Source organism: Haliotis rubra, unplaced genomic scaffold (genome assembly GCF_003918875.1).
Source record: "Haliotis rubra isolate DU_JTF1 unplaced genomic scaffold, ASM391887v1 Scf1156, whole genome shotgun sequence".
NCBI classification, from domain to species: domain Eukaryota; kingdom Metazoa; phylum Mollusca; class Gastropoda; order Lepetellida; family Haliotidae; genus Haliotis; species Haliotis rubra.
The window spans coordinates 176210-202407 of NW_025765066.1; the positions used below are offsets into that span (position 1 = coordinate 176210).

The following is a 26198-nucleotide window of genomic DNA, read 5'->3' on the forward strand; positions in this document are numbered from 1 at the left end:
AAATCCCTTGAAATGATTTTGTCCAGGGCTTAATTAGTAATTTTGCTAATTTGTTTTCAAGTGGTATTTTTTTGCGTTACCTACGAAAACAGTTTTCAATGACAATGTCAGTCTATGTAAATGAAACGCAAGGTTATGTTGTGTATTACTTTTTACAGCAATTAATATGTAAAGTACTCGAATGCAATGGCGTTACATAATATTTCTTACAAGAAATAATCTGAAAAAATGTTAGAAAATCAAAGTCTTATTTGGTAAAAAAAGTCACGTTACCTACAAATACCATTAAATATACTGCTGTTTCCACAGATGAACACATTGGTGAATGATATCCTAGGTTCTAGTGCAAAGGGCCACAAAGTATACGTTTTCTGTGCTGCTTTTACGAAGATATCTCACAAAATAACCTATATTCGTAGGTACATTTTAACTCCCAAATGTTACCTACAAATACAGTCCGTTTGAGTCAGAAACGGACTGATGAATTGCAAAGTTTATCATTGTACAAAATTGCCACATAAATATAAATAGTACATATGTATATCATTTACTAATACCCAACAGCTTTCTTATATTTGAAAATTTTCCGGACTGACCCATACTTTATATGTAACTGTAAACTTTGTAGAAAGGTTCACCTTTTTGGGTTTTTATGATCTCATATAACTGAGGCTACGTTGCCGTGCGATCTGAAATTTGTCGAGCCATGATATCATATCACCTTTTCGACTGTTCGATGTCGGGGCTTTACTGTCGGGGTCCGGGACGCTGTGGTATTGGGCATTGTCCATTACGATAAAAGACTTCTCTGGTAGAGCTGGAACCAACTTTTCTTTTAACCCAATCGAGGAAAACCGCACCATTCACCTCGGAATGGTAGTCTCTGTTATCTGTGGACTGAATACCAAGTCACAGCCTGGGAGAAAGCCTTTGCTGGAGCAACCAGCATGGAGAATGATTAGTCTCTCTCCTTTCCCTAGAGGCAGCTTTCTACGTGACCCCTTAACACCCCCATCGGGTACCCACTGACTGTTGGCAGTGTGCGAGGCATTGACCCAGGTCTCGTCCAAGTACACTGGCTCGAACCCTTCCTCGCGTTTCTTCTTTATATCCCTGAGAAAATTATTTCTCAAGCGAACGATATCAGGGCGTTCGCAGAGTACTGACATATTCTCCCCCGAAATTTTATTATAACGATACCCGAAAGAGTGTAAGAGTCGCCAGAGTGTGTACTTTGATACTCTGAGCTTGTGTTCTTGCTTCAAATGCTTTTTAAAAATTTTCAGCGACATGTATTTGTTTTCAGAATAGAGCTTGTTGAAAGACTGCCTTACAAGGTTCTTTTGAAAGGTGTTCAAATGTTTTAATTTGTGTGATTTTGACACAACCCCTACCTGCTTCGCATCACCCTCAGAATGTTTGTGTTCCAGAACATTTGTCAGTACCCTTGCTGATACTCCTAAAGCATTTGCTGCCCGCTTACGGAATTTATTAATGGCATAACATGGTTTGCCCCTTCGGCTTCAGCACGGACAATATCGTACACTTTAATCATCAACTGTTTCACGTCAGCATTCAACTTCATTTTGTATCACCCATTTGTATTCCGTGCACGACGAGATAGTGGCTGTTCCGTTTCTGCTGTTTCACCCCGCCGCGACAGATAACAACTTTTGCATTTTCAATGATGATAGTTACTTAAACAATTTTTGGGTGGAGTCTGGAACATTTTCAAACATAAGAAAGCTGTTGGATATTAGTAAATGATAAACATGTGTACTATTTATATTTATGTGGCAATTTTGTACAATGATAAACTTTGCAATTCATCGGTCCGTTTCTGACTCAAACGTACTGTACAAATGTACCAACAACTGATCACATTCAAATAGATTGGTGGAATGACAACACGTGACATGTATTCCATTTGGAAGTCATCATAGATGAGACCAGACAACATGTTGGTGATTAGTAAGTGTATTTTACATTTTCTGTAGAATGTTATATAAATAAACCCATGTCACAATAACATAGGATGCATATGACACCTGTTACAACTAACCAAGTTTAATTTTAGTAAGGTTTAAGTCTTATTACTGTAAAAACATGCCTCAGACTGCAAGTGGAATTGACATGGGGGCTCAAACTGGTCAGGTATGGTGCCCCGCTGGGATTTCCCCGGTTGTGGCTCACAGTATTTGTAGATAACATGTATTCGTTGTTAACAAAATGAAATGGAGAACACAGTACGCTACTATAACATAATTTATACTGAAGACAATTATTGCAGGTCATAAATAAACTGATTAGGTACGCAGTACTGCATATTAATAGATTGAAATGGTTCCTTGGAATTTCAAATGGCTACATTACTGAGCGTTCAATAGAATGTTCTATTCAGAGATGCACTGCAGTTCGTGGATTCGACTTTATTATAGTGACATTATGAATTCTTTTTGATTGAAATGTCAGAAAACAGTTGATCTTGGTGATAAAAGTAAAAGTTTGCATGATATCACGCGATAAACGTTAGATTCGTTGGTAATATGTGTATTCGTTGGTAACATTCCGTATTTGTAGGTAACATCAGTCAATGTGTTTGAAGTTGTAAGTCTTGTTCGGGGCTGTCACCGATGCACTGAACATAGGAGAATTGAGACTGAAGTAGAAGTTAGTTACAGGGGTATAGTAATTAGATTTGTCAAAGGTATGTCGTATTCGTAGGTAGCTCGATTTTGTAGTTGAAACATTCTGTAAATGTCTATCTAATAGCAATTGCCATTGCAAAATATGGATAATTATAGCAGAGTTATAGTTTAGTAAGATGCATAATGTATTGATTGGTTTAGTGACATGTTTATCTGTACATAATGGTATATGGTATACGGTAGTAGTTCAAGTGTTTTCAACATTTGTGATGTACTTTCTTTGAATACAAATGTCAGTTGAAACATTTGGTAAATAAAATTTCAGGCGTATTGATTTTAGTTTCAATTTCTATACTACTCATCAAAAGTACTCACTGGTGTAGGTATAGCCACTTACTTCAGGCTACTGGTTTGAACTAAATTTTGCAAAATATTCCATACTGTTTGAAGGAACTGTTTACACGTGAACTGATGTATTGTAAAAACAAATTCGTAACGTTGAAAACATTATTGTCATGAGTTCAATAAATGATAAAAATCAGTGAAAATTGACGAATTCTGAAGAACACTCATGTGTATATACTCACATATCTAAGTATGTATGAGAAGTATATTTCCATCAGTTAAAATGACATTGCTACTTTCGGACATACACTGAAACAAAACAAAGAGAAAGCCGGTTGTAAACAATCTTTATTCACACGACCTATGTATTTAGAAAAACAATTTCCAACCTGTTTGATGTTTTAATAAACCAGCTATGATTTAGTTTGACATATATAAACATTTATGAAATACAAGGAATTATGTGATATTTGTTACCTACAAGTACACTGTTTTTATCTTCCACCAAAAATTTAGTTTTTGATGCATTTTCAAATGTGTTGTACTTACTTGAAGTTCCAACTGTTGTCTCGCAGATGAATAAGATAGATATGTAATAATGATTTGTTTGTGAAAAGAACACTTACATCAAACAAAGGTACCAAAATGGTTCTATTTTCGTAAAACTTGAGGTTATAAAACATGAAAGAAACCATAATATGGCTTCAGAGTTTCTATAGTCATTAACATATTGTGCATGCAGAACAACAGTGAATTTGGATGTTAGGCAATATACAATCCATCTAATCACAGGATATACAAGGTATGATGTTGGTATTTATAGGTAATTCAGAAAATGAGCCTTCATCTTCACTGATCTATTAACATATCGCTTTTAGAGATTAGTGATGGCAACTGATTTTCATAAGAGGCAAACATGTTGACTTGACATTTGTATAAAGAATTACGAGGTGCAAGCAATTCTAATTTGGACCCCTTGTACCTAGCTGTGTACACTTTTCGTTGGAATCGATCATATATGGATGTCGTTACTATGTCTTGTTTTGACTTAATTAATAATCACACAGTGAATGGCTTCATTGCAACTAATTAAGTCATTGTGTTTAATCATAGATGACCTATGACATCATCCATAGCATGCAGGGGGTGGAACCATGTGTGAAAACGAACCAATCAGCACTTAGCTCGCACGTTTTATCGAAAATAGGTTTATGAGCGCGCGCAGTTTTTATGTATGGGAATGGCACTACGCTAATTACTGTCCATTGTTTTCCGTTAATGAAGGCATGGGCCCTTAATTGCATAAGGTTAATCACTTGTGACGTCTTGCATATATATGCATTTTAATAAGTTATTCTGCATTTATAATCATGCAGCCTCTCGATGAATTGGTCCCGTGGGTTGATGACGTCAAAGAGCCACATGAGTGGCTGAGAGGCTCTTTAAAAAAATACTACTAATTTGTCTTCTTCACGCTTTCTCCTGTGCTGTTGCAAATCTTGCATGTCATGAATCTTGAGTCCACAGGCATCACAAGAGGCCATTGTTGGGAGGTTTTCTTTGCTGTAATACAAATACTGGTAACTCAGCGCTGATGAAAGGGGAGGGCCAATCAATGAGGAGGAGAGGGTTGTTGATGTTTCTGTCTTCTTTGCATGAACGTATTGTCCCGGAATAAAACTGATAACACACAGGACATGTTATTGACTACATGATATGGTTAGAATCTAAATGATGGCAAACCTGTCTACTAGCTGCTTTTATCTAAAAATTCGTCTTCCGTTTCTTCATGTGACTCTGGAAGGAAATTGTTTTACGGCTTTAGATGCCTCTTTTATACAATGTTCTTTGTATGAACAAAAAATATCCTAATTCTTCTTCTCTGTCGTTCTCCCAAGATTTTAAGAAGTTTCAGATCAACCAGTTCCAGAATTCTATCGACATAGAACATACCTGTTCTTTTACAACCTCTCATAACAGAATAATTGGAATCAACTTGACCATTGGTTTGTAACATATAATATCAAGTCCATTTTACCGTGATGAAAACCAGGATGTTTGAGATCATAATACATTTGCTGGAGATACTCTTACCACGGAATGGCTAACTAAACCTGGGTTGTTAAGACGGATGTTTTTTAGACCAAAACGGCTGAGCTTTATCCAACAGGCATTTTGAATGGCCTCAACTCAATGCACATTATCAAACTGTGGTTTCAAAACAAAACAAATGCTACCATAGACATGTAACTGGCGAAAATACTCTTCCAAGTATCATCTGTAGTCCATAAGGGGTGAACTCAACTTCGTTACACCGCTAGAGAGATATTTCTATCATTCTTCCTAAGGAAATGATGTCGTTCAAACCAGGTCACTGGTAATCTTCCCTTTAATATTATATTGATGATAATATTGATGGCAAGAATCTGTTCTCTGTTCATTTCTAAGTTGTCTTGTCGAATCTCCTCAATGTCTTGAAACATTCACATGAACCTTCAAAACTCGTAATGTTTCAACACGTACCTAGCCATATTCCTAGACAACAAATTCTTACTCCTATTGTGGTTGGAATCTCAATGAGATTAGTATTTGAGCAAACCTCTATTTATACATGAACAAAAGACTATACACAACCAATGCAAATATACTCTCAATATTGATTTATTGTCAATATTCACAAATAAAAAATATGTAGTGTTTTATATCACACTCTCAGTTACAAATGTATATCCACGTCATATGACTACCGCAGTGGACCACATATTTATGAAGTATTCTGCATTCCTTCAAAGCGTTGCAGAAGAGAGTGTAAGCTTGGGGCAAGATGGACAACGCAGTCAATACAGGCGTGAGGTTTTCGGATAATTTCAGCCTTCATTAAGCACGTTAGGACTTTAACCTGCACCAGTTTATCGACCACTTCTTCTACACGTTGTATAGCTTTCACTAGTCCAGAGTGATTCTTCCTGAAAATATCACGATGAACTGCTTCCATGTTCTGTCTTCAAGGTAAACAAGCAATAGAACCATTAGAGCAAAGATCTGTGCGTTGTTTCTGGCGACTGAGCTGAGAAAGAATTTAAAATACCTTTGGGGACCTTATATTACCCACCTGAGATGTAGTAATTTGAGTCATAGTCTGAATGTATCCTGTTACTATTCTAAAAGTAGACTCAAACACGAGACAAGGTGTTGATGAGGTCATAAAAACAAAATGGCTGTCTTTTTCGTGCTATTTACCTCTGGTTACAACATATATCCATAGAATTCTCCTCATTGTTCATCACACCAACTTCTAAAGGCTACTCAAAGAAGTCACAGCGAGATTTTGGTACACGTGGAAAAGAGTAGTTCTTCTTTTGAATATGCTTAATATTTTAACACGGGACTGTAAAGGGTGATGCTTTTAACGAACGTGTACCTTGGTGCCATTTAACTGCAGAGTTTAACACACTCAGTATTTTCACAACACTGCACATAACACTTGCCACAACTTGTGTCACATTCTTACAAACACAATCTTAAACTAAATACTCACAGTGTTAAAGGAAAGTCTATCCTCGCTACGTTCTGCAATCACTCCAGTCCACAATCAACATAACCACCCATATGAAAACTAGCGTGTGTATTGTAGTGCCGGCCAGGCACGATCTGAGAGGAAAGCGTGTCAGTAGAGTATTTTCAATCGGTCTCAATACACCACTTCACTGGGGTCACCTTAACAGTGCATTCTGAAATCTGCATTGACATTGTGCTGTTATGTCACGGTGCAATACGTTGTGCAACAATGTTTCGACTGTTTGCTCAATGTGATATTCAGTGAGGAGAAAGTGGTGTTATATTTAGACATAACATCTCCGATAATCCGATAATGTGAGGCGTGATCCAGAAAGCTTATCATGGAAATGTCTTGACCTTTTCTTGGGTATATAAGGGGAGTAAGATATTGCTTTCCCCTCGCATTACATCACATGCAACGAGATGGCCAGCAGTGTAAGTGAAATTTTGTTGTGATTTGTGTTGATCTGTGAACGTAGTAAATTCTAAAATACAATTGTTAACAACATCAAATCAAAATACATTTAGACGCAATAGCTGACCCTGTGTGCTGGCTTGGTGAAGCTACAGAGTACCTCTTGCAGTAAGGATGCATATGAGACTTTAACTGTTCTTAATAATATTTCCACTTTAGTAATATATTAATTTTGCTGAAATGATAGCGCATCAAGGTTTGCAACAGATGTCATTTTGAAAGCAAAGTCAAGACTTCCAGTTCGTAGCAAGGACATATGTGAAGGTTTGACTAATACTGACGGAAATAGATGGGGTTTACATTGGTTTATAAAATATTATACGAGTGGAGGTAATCACCCCACGTTATGAATTAAACATACTAGACATTAATTTTGTTCTATTTTGTAACACTTTGTAGGGCAATGCAGGTGCTACATCCATTTACTCTGTTTTGAAGTAAGCTTCAGTTGATACCTCTACCATCTATTACTGTATGTGAATAGAAAACGGTTGGTATTATTATTGTTCCTGTCCAGCTGCGTACTTCCGCTGTGTGCCTGTGTCTGTTAGGCTGCAGGGGCATAAGGAAAACGTGAACGTTTTACAATGGTTGTGAGAGGACAACAAACCTGGGTACAAGATATTAAAATATGTATTCATAAATAAAGTAAAATAGGTCGAGTTACATTAACTACGATAAAAACACATAAAAACAAGATTTCATGATATTGTCTTGCAGATAAGTGATATTGCAATTACATCATTGCCAGTATCTCAGCAGCATTTACATTTGAGAAAGGACATGTGACCGTGAATTATGGCCAATTTACAGGTGAACTATTTCGGCAAAATCACAAAACCCTGCTTACTTCTTGCACTAAGCCATTAAAAACCGCAACTGTTTACTAATCAGATAGGCATCAAGTAATGTGTCAAGTTCACTTCTTAATCCACCATGAAGAAATATTTGTTAGGTTTCAAAATATCACGGACAAAACATCTTTCACAACTCGCATAAACTTTGTTGTCTGACTTATCATTAGCCTGTGTCCACGAATCACTATCAAATACTGCGATATGGCTGAAATATTGCCGATGTGACGTTAAATGTTAACTCACCCACTCACTCACTATCAAATTCTGATGATAGGCGGTGTTTACGTGAAGGTGATCCCAACATTATAAGCACTACAAAGGTACTCGTTCTCCTGAACATCGCTTTTGTCACTGATGATGCCTTTATAAGGCAAAGTTTGCGGACATCTTTGAGTACTATCCACAACCACACAGAAGACAACATACTATATAATATAAATCGACATAAATTGGTAGTGAATAAGATTTCCGTGGATGTTACTGTTCACCAGACATCCGTTCCTGAGCTGGTGTTATATATTTGACATAAGTTGTCTGGTCACCGACACAGTTATCCCTCGCTAGGTGTGTGTACGACTGGCTGTCTTCTGAAGTACCATCTGAAGATACGTCACTGTGTGTCCCACTGCCGTCAGCTTCCTTAAGCAGTTCTGCCAACGGAGGAGTGACATCATTCGATTCAGGCTCAGAGGAGTCACCTTCTTGGCCCACATCTTCATCTCGAATTTCGTAATATCCGTTTGATGGAGGCTGATACTCTACTATGTAGGTGTCTGCTGCATCGTTCCTGTAGATTAATTGAAAAAAGTTGTTGTAATTAGTTTCAAAATACTTAATAATATGAAAGCATGTCTACTATTTTGGAGCTCTTGCTTGTCGTAAGAGGCAGATGATAAAGAGAGACTGATTAGCTTGCAGACGTGGTTGATGCATAACATCGCATTCCAATCGCGTAGCTCAATGATCATGACATCAACAACCGGATTCTAATCTGATTAATTGTAAACTGCCCATATATAGCTGAGATATTGCTGAGTGTTACGTTACAAACATTACACTGTTATTGTGTGTGTTTTATGCATCAGAGTTAGTTATGTGTCCATTCTATGATATTATGAGAGACAGCCGACGCATGTCTGCAAATCGATTCATGGCATCTTAGATCAGTGGACAACGTGTTCTCTCTCAAGCAAATTATGTCCAAATACATTGCCATATAAAAATCAAACGTCATAAACTAAAAGTAGAAATATCAATAATGTTATGAGCCGGGAAAAGACACTTGCTCCACTCACCTTCTCCTTGACCAGCATCTTACAAAACAAACAGCACACAGGATGCCAGTGAGAAACATCACTGCTGACAGTCCTATTGTCATGTACTTGATGTCAAGCTTCGGCTGAACACCTACAGAATAACAAAACATCAACCAGTCAGGTCAACATATGACTCGTCATGTCCAGGGAATAGTGAGTGAGTGAGTTTAATTTTACGCTGCACTCAGCAATATTCCAGCTATATGGCGGCGATCTGTAAATAATCGAGACTGGACCAGACAACCCAGTGATCAGCAGCATGAGCATCGATCTGCGCAATTTGAAACGATGACATGTGTCAACCAAGTCATATTTAACACCACACAACAACCTATGCATTGGAACCTATTACACGTACGAAATCAGCGTTGTATTTTCTGAAACACTCTTGTTTGATGTATGGATGTTGATTGACGAATAGCATCTTTGATGTAACTATATTATGTATAAAACATTCAAGTTTTAGCAAGAAAACGTGATGTAGATTGAAATGATTCTCTAATTAATATAAAACAGTATTATTACATGCTCACGCGGAAGACATACAAGGTAAGCATCTGTAAGACAATAATTTTGGCAAGTACATTAACATCTGCAGTCAGTATTATTTTATATTCTGTTGCAGCCGGATTGTTGTTTTCAGTAAGAATTGTTTTCAGTAATTATGTGCTTAAATGTCTTACCTGAACATGTTCTGAGGTTACGGCAGACCTCCCAAAGGACAGTCTTTAGTACAGTTAGATGTGCATGTCTGGTCAGTATTATTACATCCCCTGATGCAGGTTCCATGTGTCCGACCACATACACCGTCAACACAGACGTCACAGGACTTGTTACAAAATGCGCTATAATATCCATTGATGCAACCTTTCAAACAAGATCCGTTGTTCGGGTGACAAACTTCATGGATGCAGTTTTCAAAGCAGGAGCAGTCAGTCCCAGCATACCCTGGTGCACAACCAGCTGCACACGACCCTGAATCAGTGCAGGACATATCTGCACACTTCCGGCTACATCGAGAGGAGCAGTTCTCACCATACCACCCGTCATTACAACCGTGGACACAGTCTCCAGTGTTGTTGTCACATTCGATGCAGTTGATGGATGTATTTTGGTCACACTCCATGACAGAAACTGCAGTTTCGTTGGGCCCAGGACGACAGTTGTCACTGCACACCTTATCACACCAATGACCATAGAAGCCAGGTTTACAGCCTTCGTCACATCCAGACACACAAGATCCAGCACATTTCTCACATGACATCTCACAGTTCAGACCCTGGTATGGATCATGACAATCGTCACACACCCCTGTAGACCTGTTACATGACTTACATCTCTCAGAGCAGTTCTTGCAGTCAAGGCCATAGAAGGAGTCGACACATCCAGAAACACAGGATGTAGAACTGAGGCTGCAGTATCCTTCATTACATCCGCCTTCACACACCATACACTGCGTCCAAGGCTTGACACATGGTATTGTGCAGCTTGTACCCATGTATCCTGGAACACATCCCTCCGTGCAATACTCGATGCCCTTCTCTTTGAGTTCACACAACCCATGTTTACATCCGCTGTTGCACACCGACATGCACGTCCTACCATAGAATCCAACCTCGCATGGTGCCGAGCAGTATCCATTTCTGTCACAGTCGGGGCAGTGCTGGCCATTGCCGCATGGGTTTGCTGAAAATAAAGCATAATACAATCAGTATTTAGATCGGTACGAGGCAAAAGATGGAGCGTAACATTGATACGGCCAAGGTAGAACTGTTGCGTTGTTTGTCACCTAATGTTTCGTGAGATATGTAATACCATGTCATATCTACGCTTCATATGTTTCATGAAATGTGAACGAGCAAAATGAGTTGGTTATTACATTGTTGTTTTCGCATAAGACATACAATGAAGCTCCTTTGTCTCTGGCCCATGTGTAATGTAAATGGGCATTGTTCGACCTCATTGTTGAACAAACCGACTGGACAGCACCATTGCTTGAACACACGTAAGAGGGTTAAATTGATGCAAAATACGCATGCATGCACGCGCACCACGACGCACACACACACAACACACTTAATCACTACCCAGTGGCAGATACACTCCCTATAGTCCTCATATATACTAATCTTTTGATTTTGATGAAATAGTCGTTGTATACTTACCTCGTATAACCATTGATGAACACAGAATGACCAAAAGACGTTGTGAAGTGTCTGAAGACAGAAAACAATGTAAGCCGATATTTCATAACACAGAATCATAACAAACATATTTTGAACTGATTCCTTATACATTAAACCTATGTCACTGGTGACGAGAGAGGAACATCTCCAGTGTGTGTGTATCCAGCTGACTGATGTAATGTTGTGACCAGCCTAATGTGTGACTGTAATCCAGTCGCGGGATCAGAGTATAATACGTGCGACCTACTGAAAATAGGTTTATTAGTTTTGGTTAACTGTAAAAACGTCAATTTTCTTCTTTGTTATAGCTGGTCTAAGGGGACTTCATTCGATATAAATTAACCAGCCTATGAGCATAATACGTGCGAGCTACTGAAAACAGGTTGAGTTTAGGTTTTGCTTTTGCAAGTATAATCTGATGAATACATCAATATTCGATTAAAGAGCTCTTATTGTAAGATTTTACCTGGTTCAAATTGTGAGTGTGAGGCGGCGGCGCATCCATGCCTATAGTTCGGCGTGACGAGCCAACGCTTTAACCACTAGGCTACCCCACCGCCCCTAGTTAGTTGTACCCGTCACACGTATACGTGATAACAGGTTGAAAGTCTATGTTTTCACTTTCTTTGTCTGATTTTGAACAGATTGTTTTGAAGTATTGCAGGCCACATTTTTATCTCGTTTCGTTCCGAACACTTTTTTATGCTCCTACGTCATCCCAATCGCCAGCTGTATTTACCATTGGTCGGTTACCGTTCCCCTTGGCAACACACCCTTCAACCCTGGTGGTCTTTTATAACTTTCATAATTTTACATAATTTACTCAATAGCTTGTGTGGTATTTCCACTGTATTTCCGTGGCATGTAAGGCAGAGGGATTAGTGATATATACACATAAACATAAGTATCGCAACACCAATAATATTTAGCCTTATATATATTCATATCATAATCATGTATTTTTGTATGAATACTTGGACCATTCGGGTATACCATACCTTAAATTTCAATATGAAAGTATTACGATCAATGACGAGCATCACGTGCACGTGTACCCGTCATAGAGTGAATGCACGCCCCAAGAACTGGTTCAGACTTGGTCTTCAGTAACCCATGTTTGTTGTAAGCGGCGACTAACGGGATCGGGACACATGTTATCGTATCCCAATGATCGAAGTTCCTGATGTTGATCACTTGACTGCCTGGTCCAAACTCAATTATTTACAAACCGCCGCCATACAGCTGGAATATTACTAAGTGCGGCGTTGAACAACAATCAAACACACCACCGAGGCATACCTTTTTTATGGTATTATCAAATCTTGGTATATTTTGGATTCTTTTCCCTCTTAATTACATAGATATAAATATTCTAGCTTCATACAAATTATCCATCTGAATATTCCAATTTCATGTCTATGATATAACACACACACGCACACTCACCAAACACACACACACAAACACACACACACTCATTCACTCACTCACTCACTCACTCACTCATTCACGCACGCACGCACTCACTCACTCATTCACGCAGAGACGCACACAAACAAGACCGCCTCCGTGGTGTAGTGGTTAGAGCGTCCGCCCGGAGAGCGGAAGGTTCGATACCCGACCGCGTCATACAAAAAGACATTAAAATATGGTACTTGTTGGTCCTTGCGTGGCGCTCGGCATTAATGGGTACAACAAGGACTGGTCGCCTTGGAGTCAGTATAATGTGTCTGAGTGGGGTATTCATGCTTCACTGCGGCCTGGTATCTCAGTGGGCTAGCACTATAAAACCAGCTTAAGTTTGGTCTAGTACAAGCAGCCGCACATACACATACACACGCATGCACGTCGTCATATGAGCGAAATATTCTCAAGCACGACGTTAAACCCAATTTCACCTCACCTGGGCTAGTACAAGCAGCCGCACATACACATACAGACGAATGCACGTCGTCGTATGATTGAAATATTCTCAAGTACGACGTTAAACCCAATTTCACCTATACACACAAACACGCGCGCCCTAAAGTGACGTAGGGATCCGGAGTTTGTTCCGAATGTTTTTGGTTCGTTTTTCTATTCTTGTGAACAAATTGTGACAAATGGACCTGGTACACCACAACCGAATCATTCATAAACGTGTATGACGTAGTCATAATACCTGGTCAAGATTTGTAACAATTAGTTCACATCTATGGTAAAACATATGTAGCGGCACGCGCAAAATTCACAACATGCTGAAGTCAATGAATAACACAATCGAACATACACAGGTCAGACATAAGTTAATTATGACAGAAAATAGGCAAAAGCAAAAAATTTAACCAACACTCAATACGAACAATTTAATGCCAAATCTAAACGCAAAAATTTTAATTGCGTTTTATTCAGAGAAGCAAACATGGAAAACAAAAATAATTTTGTATTGCTGATAACTATTACATTCAGGCACACAATACTCAATAATTCACATAAGTGTCAATACCCGAGCTGTGTCAATATCTGGTGTAATCTCCACCAGCTACAATAACATCCCTGGCCCTCCTTCTCATAGGCTGCATCACACGCTGAATCTGACATTGAGGTGTTGCTTTCATTTCTTGATGGATTCCTTGCTTCGGTTCACCACGATTTTCTACTGGAGAATCTCTCTGGCGTATTCTGCGACCAATAATATCCGAAGCACGCTCTACCTGATTGAGAACAAGACTCCTCGTGGGCCAAGGTAGATATGCTAACGCCTCTTCACGTAAGAAATCACCAACGGCGCGTGCACGATGTGGCCCAGCAGTGTCGTCTATGAAGACTGACCCTGTGTTCAGAGGATGGTGATCAACATTTGGTACAGCAATCTTGTTGGTTTGGTCTACTAATCCCTACAGGGACAAATAGCTAAAGGGAATAATAGCTACAAAGTTTGTTGTGACAGCGATACGCCTACCTGCACAAAAGTGGATTGTAACGGTTAGTGTGTACTAATGCCTACAATGGGACTAGGGGAGTAGAGGGCAAAGAGCAATTAGCAGAGGCTATGCTCCATCTCACACGGTTGAGGGATAGAAACATATAATGAGGGATAAAACAAAGTGAGAAGGAAATGTTTAATTTATTGAGAGATAGTTTTCTTATTGAGAAGGAAATGTATTGCTTTAAAATGCTTGTAATCAAAGTCTTCTTTGCTAACCATGGCCAACCCAAAGAAAGTCGAGTATTTCAGATCACAGAAAGGAGGACAGCGGATACTACTAGATGGCTACAGATACAGACTGAACAACTGACGACAGACCTGCGTAGATTGGAAGTGTGTTCATGGAGGCTGCCTTGGTAGGTGCACTACAGTTGGACAGTTTGTTCGAAATCAGTCCCCACACAACCATCCACAGGAAGATCAAGCAGCTCTGAAGATTGCCAGTGCTCTGCGGTGACAGGTACAGACTGAGACAACGCCGGTACCGACCATCTACGACGAGGAGATTTCAAGACTGGACCGAGATGAAACAGCGACAGTCAAGTCCTTCTATACAGTGATGAGTGGACTCTACAAGCAGAGACGAAAGACGATGCTGCCACTTCCCCAGACACTCAGCGAGGTGAATCTACCAGACTGCTTCAAGGAAACTTCTGATGGACTGCCCTTCCTTTGCATAGACGACGGGGACGACGACAAAATCATCTGCTTCGCCACAAGTGCCCACCTGACCCTCCTACAAGAAGTTGACACCCTCTACATGGACGGCACGTTCTACTCCTGAGATCTAGATAGAGATTGACCAGAGACTCACAAGACTGAAGGACCAACTGACAACTGGAATCATGTACCCCATGGCGTTCAGCTGCTGGACATTTGATCAAGTTGGCGTGAATGACTCAGACAGCTTGAATGACTTCAGTTATCACCAGAAATTTATATTTGTATGTTTGTATATTTGTGTATATGTAAATAATTCATGTTGATTAATGATGTAATATATGATTTAGAATGTAATGTAATGTAATCTCATTTAATAATTCAATGATATGTAATGTAATGTCATTTTGTGTGAAGAAATGAAAATGATTATCTGGTTAAATCTTATAAAATGTCATTTAAAAGTCAATGTTTTGGTATTCCCTGTAGGCATTAGTGCACAGTAAAGTGGGACCTACCACTTCAGTGAAAGGGTAGAGGCAGTACAATTTGTAACCACTGGTACGTAAAATTGTTTATTTAAGACTGTAGGCGTTACTCCCTGTAGGCATTAGTAGACTCCACTATCTTGTCGAGTATGTCAGCAACGAAATCTTACGAAAAAGCGGGAGAAAGGTTACCGACCAATGATAAAGCATAATGGTGATTGCGGGGAACAGGGGTCTGTACAGAAGAGTGAACCTCTTGGTCTGTTTGGTGTGCGCTCGCTCTCATCTTTCACTAAATGTCTTACTAAGAAACAAGCTGGAGGCACCAGGATTTCGACTGTGATTAAAGCTTTCGTCAGCTTGTAAAAAACACTTGGTCAAAGTTTTTGTTTCCCATTTGCAGGAAAAAGCAAGGCAATAGATAAAGATATGTATTAGATAATACAATAAAATAATTACTTTAGTGTCCTGGCTATACTATGACAAGAAATTGGAGATGAAGGGAATTATCAACGATCCTCATGGTATATACAAATGGAAATTATGTAATCATATCTCCGTGGGCCTAGGCGATGGGATTTTGTGAGTTCTTATCCTTGGTTTTGTGAAATGATGGTCGACTAGGCCATTAAAGAGTCCGACATCGCTAATATCAGGGAAAAACATATTTATTGGTCAGACATGCAGTGAGTCTTTGCGGCTATGCCTTTAATGTGTCTACCAATGCCATCTTAACGTAATGACTGCAGAAGTGTTCAGTGGGTAAAGTCTGGACTGGGCGCTAGCCATGGCAGGACATCGATGTTTTGCTGGAGGTCAGTTTGGCCAGTCAGTGTATTGCATTGACTGACGTGAACATCCACTAAAGAAAAACTATCACAGGGCCGGATTCGTTTCTATCAGGCTCAACATCCACAAGCTCGTAGTCGTGTGCCTCCTGCTGTTCTGCTGGACATTCCACATCTCCATCATCAGCTTCATCCCTACAGCAGAAACCATATGTGTGTTTGTCAACATTGGAAGCACAAAACTGGCAATCTACTGCAAAACAGTGTAACTGTAAGACTTTGTTTCTTTTCAAATACAGTCGAAGTTCACAACATTGTGGTTTACCAATAATAAGTCGATATATATTACATTACGGAAGCAGTGGCTTCCTACAATTTGCTGTTTTACAGTTAAGTGTAATGATGAATATTTTAGAGCTGTATAGTTTACTAAACATGGCGTGGAACACATGGTTCCCTCATCTCACATTACAGCAAGCTCAACAGTTGATCATCTTTTCAACGGATATCCATTCTAGGACTGTTTGAAAGCTTGGCAAATATTGCAATTTGGTCGGTGTTATTATCTCTGACGTCACTGCTACTACGGCTATATTCGGTATTACCATGGTATTAGTACTGCAATGAGCTTTGTACTTCCACTGTGCACTACCATTGTAATTACATTGCAGTAATCTGTATTGTGTTATTTATAAAATTGCTAATCATGAAACAGATCTTTCTTGTTGTTTTACATTGACTTCTGCTGCGTCCTTTCTCTCTAGTCTTGTCAGAGTTCATACTCGCGGCTCACCGTCCCACGACTGAAGAGATACGGACACATACCTTTTACCTATATGTCAGCTATCCTCAGAAACAATCTCAAAGAATCTCCCTCAATAACCAGCTTCCAGTCTAATCTAAACAACTTTCCTGTTCAAGAAGCTTATGGTACCTAAATGAACTCCTTTTGTTAATATGTATGTCAGCGTCATTAGCAACCACTTGGTGACTGGATATAGGCTCTATACAAATGGATTTATTATTTGTTATAATAACATAGCTGAAGCTAACTACATATTCTGTGTTCAAGGCCATGGAAGCTATAAGGTGAATGTGTCATTTAGAATATAGGTTAAGCAACATAGACACTGATAAACATAATGTCAAACCTTATAAAGTGTTTGTAGACAGTTATACGAATTGCTACCATGATGCCAATTAAGCAAAGCAAACACGCTGCTAATGCCCCGATGGTGATTGCGATCAGTGTAGGCCTCACACTTTGGATCTCTGAGGAAATACAAAATAACGATAACTTAATCTAATGTACTGTGAATAAATGTGTAATATGCACACAAAAACCTTCATTATACTTAGTATAGGAAGACGCAAATCAAATAAACTGTCTACTTTTACAAATTACTCAATAAACTTGAATGTACTATCACTGAAATCTCGTCCCATTTAAAGGAACTGAAACTGAAGATTATGGATGTGTACGAATTGTTGATTTTGCACTTCAGTGTCTTACCTGAACATGTTCTCACTTGAAGGCAGACCTCCAAAGGACAGTCTTTAGTACAGTTAGATGTGCATGTCTGGTCGGTATCATTACATCCTCTGATGCAGGTTCCATGTGTCCGACCACATGTCCGGTGTCAAGAGCTACACGGGACTTCCTTCAGCAGAATGGTGTCAATATTATGCAGTGGATAGCTGTTAGTCCTGATTTAAACCCAATTGAACATCTTTGGATTGAAATTCGGAGGAGACTGAATAATGAAATACACAATGCCATTTTAGAAACTGGTCAGATGACCACTTGACACACTCAGCTCTAGTCAGGACTGTCAGTGTATACAGTGTTACATTGACCACATGACACACTCAGCTCTATGCAGGACTGTCAGTGTACACAGTGTTATATTGACCACACAACACACTCAGCTCTAGTCAGGACTGTCAGTGTATACAGTGTTATATTGACCAATTGACACACTCAGCTCTAGTCAGGTCTGTCTGTGTATACAGTGTTATATTGACCACTGGACACACTCAGCTCTAGTCAGGACTGTCAGTGTATACAGTGTTATATTGACCACTTGACACACTCAGCTCTAGTCAGGACTGTCAGTGTATACAGTGTTATATTGACCACTTGACACACTCAGGTCTGTCTCAGCTCTAGTGACCAGGACACACTGTCAGTGTATACAGTGTTATATTGACCACTTGACACACTCAGCTCTAGTCAGGGCTGTCTGTATACAGTGTTATATTGTATACAGTCAGCTTATCAGGTCTGTGACAGTGTTAAATTGACCACTTGACACACTCAGCTCTAGTACAGGTCTCTAGTCAGGGCTGTATACAGTGTTATATTGACCACTTGACACACTCAGCTCTAGTCAGGACTGTCAGTGTATACAGTGTTATATTGACCACTTGACACACTCAGCTCTAGTCAGGACTGTCAGTGTATACAGTGTTATATTGACCACTTGACACACTCAGCTCTAGTCAGGACTGTCAGTGTATACAGTGTTATATTGACCACTTGACACACTCAGCTCTAGTCAGGACTGTCAGTGTATACAGTGTTATATTGTCCACTTGACACTCTCAGCTCTAGTCAGGTCTGTCAGTTTATACAGTGTTAAATTGACCACTTGACACACTCAGCTCTAGTCAGGTATACAGTGTTATATTGACCACTTGACACACTCAGCTCTAGTCAGGACTGTCAGTGTATACAGTTATATTGTTACTCAGCTCTAGTCAGGACTGTCAGTGTATACAGTGTTATATTGACCACATTACACACTCAGCTCTAGTCAGGACTGTCAGTGTATACAGTGTTATATTGACCACTGGACACACTCAGCTCTAGTCAGGACTGTCAGTGTATACAGTGTTATACACTGGACACACTCAGTCAGGACTGTCAGTGTATAGTGTTATATTGACCACTGGACACACTCAGCTCTAGTCAGGACTGTCAGTGTATACAGTGTTATATTGACCACTTGACACACTCAGTTCTAGTCAGGACTGTCAGTGTCAGGACTACAGTGTATACAGTGACCACCTTGACACACTCAGCTCTAGTCAGGACTGTCAGTGTATACAGTGTTATATTGACCACTTGACACACTCAGCTCTAGTCAGGACTGTCAGTGTATACAGTGTTATATTGACCACATGACACACTCAGCTCTAGTCAGGACTGTCAGTGTATACAGTGTTATATTGACCACTTGACACACTCAGCTCTAGTCAGGACTGTCAGTGTATACAGTGTTATATTGACCAGACACACTCAGCTCTAGTCAGGACTGTCAGTGTATACAGTGTTATATTGACCACATGACACACTCAGCTCTAGTCAGGACTGTCAGTGTATACAGTGTTATATTGACCACATTACACACTCAGCTCTAGTCAGGACTGTCCAGTATACACTGTTATATTGACCACATTACACACTCAGCTCTAGTCAGGACTGTCAGTGTATACAGTGTTATATTGACCACTTGACACACTCAGCTCTAGTCAGGACTGTCAGTGTATACAGTGTTATATTGACCACTTGACACACTCAGCTGTAGTCAGGACTGTCAGTGTATACAGTGTTATATTGACCACTTGACACACTCAGCTCTAGTCAGGACTGTCAGTGTATACAGTGTTATATTGACCACATGACACACTCAGCTCTAGTCAGGACTGTCAGTGTATACAGTGTTATATTGACCACTTGACACACTCAGCTCTAGTCAGGACTGTCGGTGTATACAGTGTTATATTGACCACATTACAGTGTTAGTCAGGACTGTCGGTGTATACAGTGTTGTATTGACCACTTGACACACTCAGCTCTAGTCAGGACTGTCTGTGTAGATCGTCAGAGTGACAACAGTATACACATCGTTTTTAAGTGGCATTTTAGAAGTTTAGACGTAGAATATTGAACAAAGTTTATAGATAACAACTTCTTTATGTCGGGAGTGCGACTTTTCGATACACAGTCTTGTACCGTTGCCAAGCAGGATACAAAAATCTGTATCGAAACGTCCCACTCACGAAATAATGAAGTCGTTATACATACAGTTTGTTCTATATAGTATACACATCCGGATGTTCTGTCTGAACGCAACTCTTAACCCCTACTCATACACATTTCTAATGTGATCCCGCTGGGTTGCTTTCTGACAATGTATGTTTGTTACACTGATTGAATTAAAACGTGTTGTCGATTTGAAATCCTGTTAGTTATACTTTTATTATCGGGGGTTTGTTTGTGTGCCACTGGGATAAATTATCTGTAAGTCACTTATTTTGCTAGGGAGTTTCAAGTCTCTTGGCTGTCAGAAAGTCATAAGACGTTTCTGAGAAGCTGATGATAGAATCTGATTTTAAAAATCACAGAATGCATACTTTTGATTTAATTGATTTTTGTAATGTGTATTCATGACCATGTTTATTATATTTCCTGCTTAATACTTCTTTCCCTAGGAATGAGGTCCACAGCAATGATTTATTTATGCTAAGCTATACGGGACATGGGAAGGAGAGGGGATGCTCACGTATCGAGCAATTGACAAGCTCGCAGTGTCGCCAAATCATTCAAATCACTGCATAACCTGCTCTGCCATTTTTATGTTTAACTTCCTGCTCGGGCTACGCTAACTAATTCAGCTGGGAGTGCTGTCAGCCTCATACAAAGTAATTCTCACGTATTGGGGTGGCATAACTTGCTGTTTCCAATTATTTCATATGGGGGTCCAGTTTATGGACAAATACAATGTTGAATGAGGACATATTTTTCTGTACAGGCGACGTTTTGACATAGATTCTAATGTCGTTGTCAAGCAAGAGGTGACTTGACAACGACATTAGAATCTATGTCGAAACACCGCCTATACAGAATAAAGGAGTTGTATATCCATAAAAATCTTCCTCAATCTTCACCTCCTCAACTTCAAGAATGCCAATGAAGTAAGAAATACAATGTTTACCAAATTGAGGGTAGGACAAAATACCACCAGGACAAAATACCACCCAGACAAACTCCCTCCAGGACAAAATACCACCAAGACAAACACCCACCCATAGGACAAAATGTCTTTACACTGCTGATAAAATACCAACAGTGTGAAAAATGACATACAATTTATTTTGAAATAAATATTTCTATTTTTCCTCATAAATAAGCAGTATTGCTCACAAACAGTAATAACACGATTCAACGCAGACCCATAACATAATACATCATCGTGGTATATTTTCATGGTACATGTAATCATCTAAAGCATTGTTCTAGAACATCAGCATCTTTGTACATCTTAACTGATGTATGACTGGATGACTATGAGATGTAACAAGAACCGGATTCTCCATTGTCGACGATGTCTTCATGGACCCATGACATTCTAATGCAATTTTTCTTGAACATTCCCACCTAATACTAATCTTGTTTGTAACCTTCTTAATGTACAAAAAAACATCTAATGCCACTGTGACTCTTCCCTTATTGCTCTACAGTACTCCCATTTTGTAACAGACCCCTTTCATCACAGACACATTTATACGATTTATCAATGCAATCACTGGCCTCTGTTACGAAAACATGGTAATCAACTTATCTCACTGGCTTCTGTCATGAAAACATGCTAATTAAAACTGGTGTAAAAGGGTAGCTCTATATAACATATAAAAATGGAATTTTGTCCTATGTTGGTCATTTTGGTGTGGGATTTTGTCCATAGAAATTTTGCTCTATGGGATTTTGTCAGTTGCTATTTAACAAAGAAGACCTTTCAATAGTTTTATAGGACATATCACGCAATATTTTTTGTCAGTGTTTCACTGAGTGCTAATAAAGTATTTGTACAGAACATTCGGCATGCAATGCTAAACCTTGATCACTCTATCACTGTCACAAAAACAGAAACGTGCTGCTGTCAATCTATGGTGACAAATCAAAGTGTACTCGACCTATCACTCTCCAGAACGGATGGACGTATGTGACGTACAGTGGACTGTGGATTGTGTCAACTGATGATATATAGATGAGGTCTACTAACAATTGTTATCTCCCTTCAGGTGAGGTCTGCCTACAGTCGAGATCTACCTAAAGTTCTGATTTCCCTACACTTGAGATCTCCATACAGCTGAAGTCTCCCTTCAGTTGTGATCTCCCCACAGCAGAGATCTCCCTACAGGTATGATCTCTCTACAGCTGAGGTCTCTCTACAGTTGTGATCTCCCTGCAGTTGAGATCTCCCTTAAGTTGTTATCTCCCAGCAGTTGAGATCTCCTTACGGCTGACATCTCCCTATAGTTGTGATCTACCTACAATTATGATCTCCCTGCAGTTGAGGTTTACCTACAATTATGATCTACCTGCAGTTGAGTTTATCTACAGTTATGATCTCCTGTAGTTGAGATGTCCCTGCAGTTTAGGTTTCCCTACAGTTATGATCTCCCTGCAGTTGAGGTTTACCTACAGTTATGATCTCCCTTCAGTTAAAGTTTACCTACAGTTATGATCTCCCTGCATTTGAGATATCCCTGCAGTTGAGGTTTACCTACAGTTATGATCTCCCTGCAGTTTTGATATCCTACAGTTATGATCTCCCTGCAGTTAAGGTTTGCCTACAGTTATCATCTCCCTGCAGTTGAGATCTCCCTGCAGTTGAGGTTTACCTACAGTTATGATCTCCTTGCAGTTATGATCTCCCTGCAGTTGAGGTTTACCTACAGTTATGAGTTCTCCCTGCAGTTGAGATCTCCCTACAGTTGTGATCTCCCTACAGATCTCCCTGCAGTTGATCTACCTACAGTTATGATCTCCCTGCAGTTGAGGTTTACCTACAGTTATGATCTCCCTGCAGTTGAGATTTCCCTACAGTTATGATCTCCCTGCAGTTTAGATCTCCCTTTTGAGGCTGACATCTCTTGTGATCTCCCTGCAGTTGAGGTTTACCTACAATTATGATCTCCCTGCAGTTATACCTACCTGCAGTTGAGATCTCCCTGCAGCTGAGGTTTACCTACAGTTATGATCTCCCTGCAGTTGAGGTTTACCTACAGTTATGATCTCCCTGCAGTTGAGGTTTACCTACAGTTATGATCTCCCTGCAGTTGAGATATCCCTGCAGTTGAGGTTTACCTACAGTTATCATCTCCCTGCAGTTATGATCTCCTTGAAGTTGAGATCTCCCTGCAGTTGAGGTTTACCTACAGTTATGGTCTTCCTGCAGTTGAGTTCTCCCTGCAGTTGAGGTTTACCTACAGTTATGATCTCCTTGCAGTTGAGGTTTACCTACAGTTATGATCTCCCTGCAGTTAAGGTTTACCTACAGTTATGATCTCCCTGTAGTTGAGATCTCCCTGCAGTTGAGGTTTATCCTACAGTTATGATCTCCCTGCAGTTGAGGTTTACCTACAGTTATGATCTCCCTGCATGATCTCCTACAGTTATGATCTCCTGCAGTTGCAGTTGAGGTTTACCTACAGTTATGATCTCCTGCAGTTGAGGTTTACCTACAGTTATGATCTCCTGCAGTTGAGGTTTACCTACAGTTATGATCTCTTTCCCTGCAGTTGAGGGTTTACCTACAGTTATGATCTCCCTGCAGTTGAGGTTTACCTGCAGTTGAGATCTCCCTGCAGTTGAGGTTTACCTACAGTTATGATCTCCCTGCAGTTGAGGTTTACCTACAGTTATGATCTCCCTGCAGTTGAGGTTTACCTACAGTTATGATCTCCCTGCAGTTGAGGTTTAGCCTACAGTTCTGATCTCCCTGCAGTTGAGGTTTGCCTACAGTTCTGATCTCCCTGCAGTTGAGGTTTGCCTACAGTTCTGATCTCCCTGCAGTTGAGGTTTGCCTACAGTTCTGATCTCCCTTCACTTAAGATCTCCTTATGCTGGACACCTCTCTTCAGTTGATTCTCCCTACTGCCGGGGAAAATTATAAATAGAGAGTGTGTCGTGATCTACAAAGACGACGTACAGTTGATTTACAACTGACATGCAAGTGGCATGTAGCTTTTCTTTGTATTGGGGAGGGAACATGCAAAGAGGATCAAATGGGTCGATCACAATAATTGGAATTTTCAAGACGACTCATGTTTGCATGTATGCATTACTATCAAAGGCATGCTGACGGTCTTTAACCTGCCCGACATGATTGGTGTGAGGCAAGTCTGGTGGAAATATTTCAACCTTCCGCTCAATGTGTATGTGAGCCTTTCCAAGGATTGAACTCGCTGATGTAATACGGATAATATTTTAATCAACTCTCTGACAGCATTAGAATCTAGTTTTTAATGTCATTTAAGGGACATGCAACTGAACAGTGTTTCCACATCCTGGTGAAAATCGTGGAGACTGAGAAGGATGTAAATGTGTTCATGGCCAGGGTTGAAACTTTTCTGCAATTTTAATTAACTTTCTCTTTCGACTTCGTGATATTCAACATTACTGATTATGTATATAGGACAACATTAATTCAGTGTGTATTTCCCTCTTGGCGAAACGGAGCTGTGCAATGTGTACATGGCTGTACTCTCGACCCTGCCACATCTGTACATGTGATGCACGAAAATAGATCCTGCGATGACGCATTCGTATGTCTTTGTGGTCTCTGAATAAAAACACATGTGACAATATTCACGATGTTGTGACATTATACATTTAAGATAGTGGTAGTATAGATATATAGTATGATGATGATGCGACAAACTCAATAAATGGTAAAATAATAGTTATAATGAGAGCATGCTATCACAATAAATATAAATGACATCTATAACTATCTATACACAACTGTACAAGTAATTGTACAGGGAATGCCAACTTCTTTGTTATAAGGAACACGATGTTTCGGAGTGAATTGTGGTGGTGTGTGGTCTTGTGCTTGAGCGCGGGTCATAAATCAGTTGAAGTTGAGCAACGTTTGTCACGGAGAGTCCTTGGATGGGTGACCGTGTTTGGCAGCTTGACTCCTGAGACTTTCTAGAACTTCTGTCCTGTGCAACAACGAAGCACACATGGCGCCTCACCTTAGTTTGTTCAAAATTGCCTCTGTTAACCTAGCAGAAAATGGGTACCCGGTGGGATAAGTCAAATGACTACTCGCAGCGTGGTATATCCGGGGTAATAGTGTCCATCATGCTAAATGCGCTTAGAACATGTCCCTGCTATTGTGTTCAAGACTATATAAGTGGCCATATTATTCTTTCTCCTTCAAGAATGTTCTGCGGAACGTGCCAAAACAATGAAGTTGCCATTCCTCCCAATGTGTGTTTCACTTCTAAGTCCCTATTGAAGACTTTACATAGAAGTAGCTATAGTCTGACTTCTTTGGGTGACATGTTAGAAGTTGAGAAGTACAATATTAAAGAAACTTTATGGATTACAACTTCTTCTATTTCGAGAGTGCGACGTTTCGATACAGATTCTTGTTCCGTTGTCAACTATTCCCTTACAATATTAAACAAAAACTTTATGGAGTTTTCAACCTAGCTATAGTCTAGACATTGCTATTTAACATGTGACTCCCATGCGAGCGATCTTTAATCCTATCTGAGTGGGATACATTATATATTTTGTTTGTAAATCATATTCTGTCATTCACCAGTCCCAAGGGGTCAAGACCTAGCTCAGAAACGTTGTGTTGTAAATAAAGAAGTTGTAAATCATACCATACGTTGTTATGTCCATTTTGCTATATATACTTTACATATTTTCATCAGTAGTTGTCTAGTTGATATTCAAGTTTCAATTTCAGCTATGAGCTGAGATTATGCAGTCGTACGCATGGTGTGTTCATTATACACCCCGTTCGCTGTACAGGAAACGCCGCCTCTGTCACTATGTCGTGGGTTTAACTGTATCAATAGAATCCTATGCATAGTGCT

General features: G+C 39.7%; 1 protein-coding gene and 2 long non-coding RNA genes across 4 annotated transcripts in view; 1 reads left to right on the forward strand and 2 right to left on the reverse strand.

The window, feature by feature from the left end:
- LOC124255582 (ankyrin repeat domain-containing protein 50-like) overlaps positions 1-26198 on the reverse strand; it is a 156541-nt gene that overhangs the window by 83780 nt on the left and 46563 nt on the right. The gene's annotated exons all lie outside the window — the stretch shown is intronic.
- The window catches only part of LOC124255627, a 115927-nt gene that overhangs the window by 43141 nt on the left and 46588 nt on the right, over positions 1-26198 (forward strand). Inside the window, exon 2 of the long non-coding RNA XR_006892712.1 lies at positions 20787-20793. This is a non-coding gene — a long non-coding RNA (uncharacterized LOC124255627). The remainder of the gene's footprint in view (positions 1-20786; positions 20794-26198) is intronic.
- LOC124255635 lies at positions 16806-25748 on the reverse strand. The gene is made up of 3 exons (XR_006892713.1): positions 25638-25748; positions 24032-24044; positions 16806-16820 (listed from the first exon to the last, which is right to left on the reverse strand). It is a non-coding gene; the product is annotated as an uncharacterized LOC124255635 (long non-coding RNA).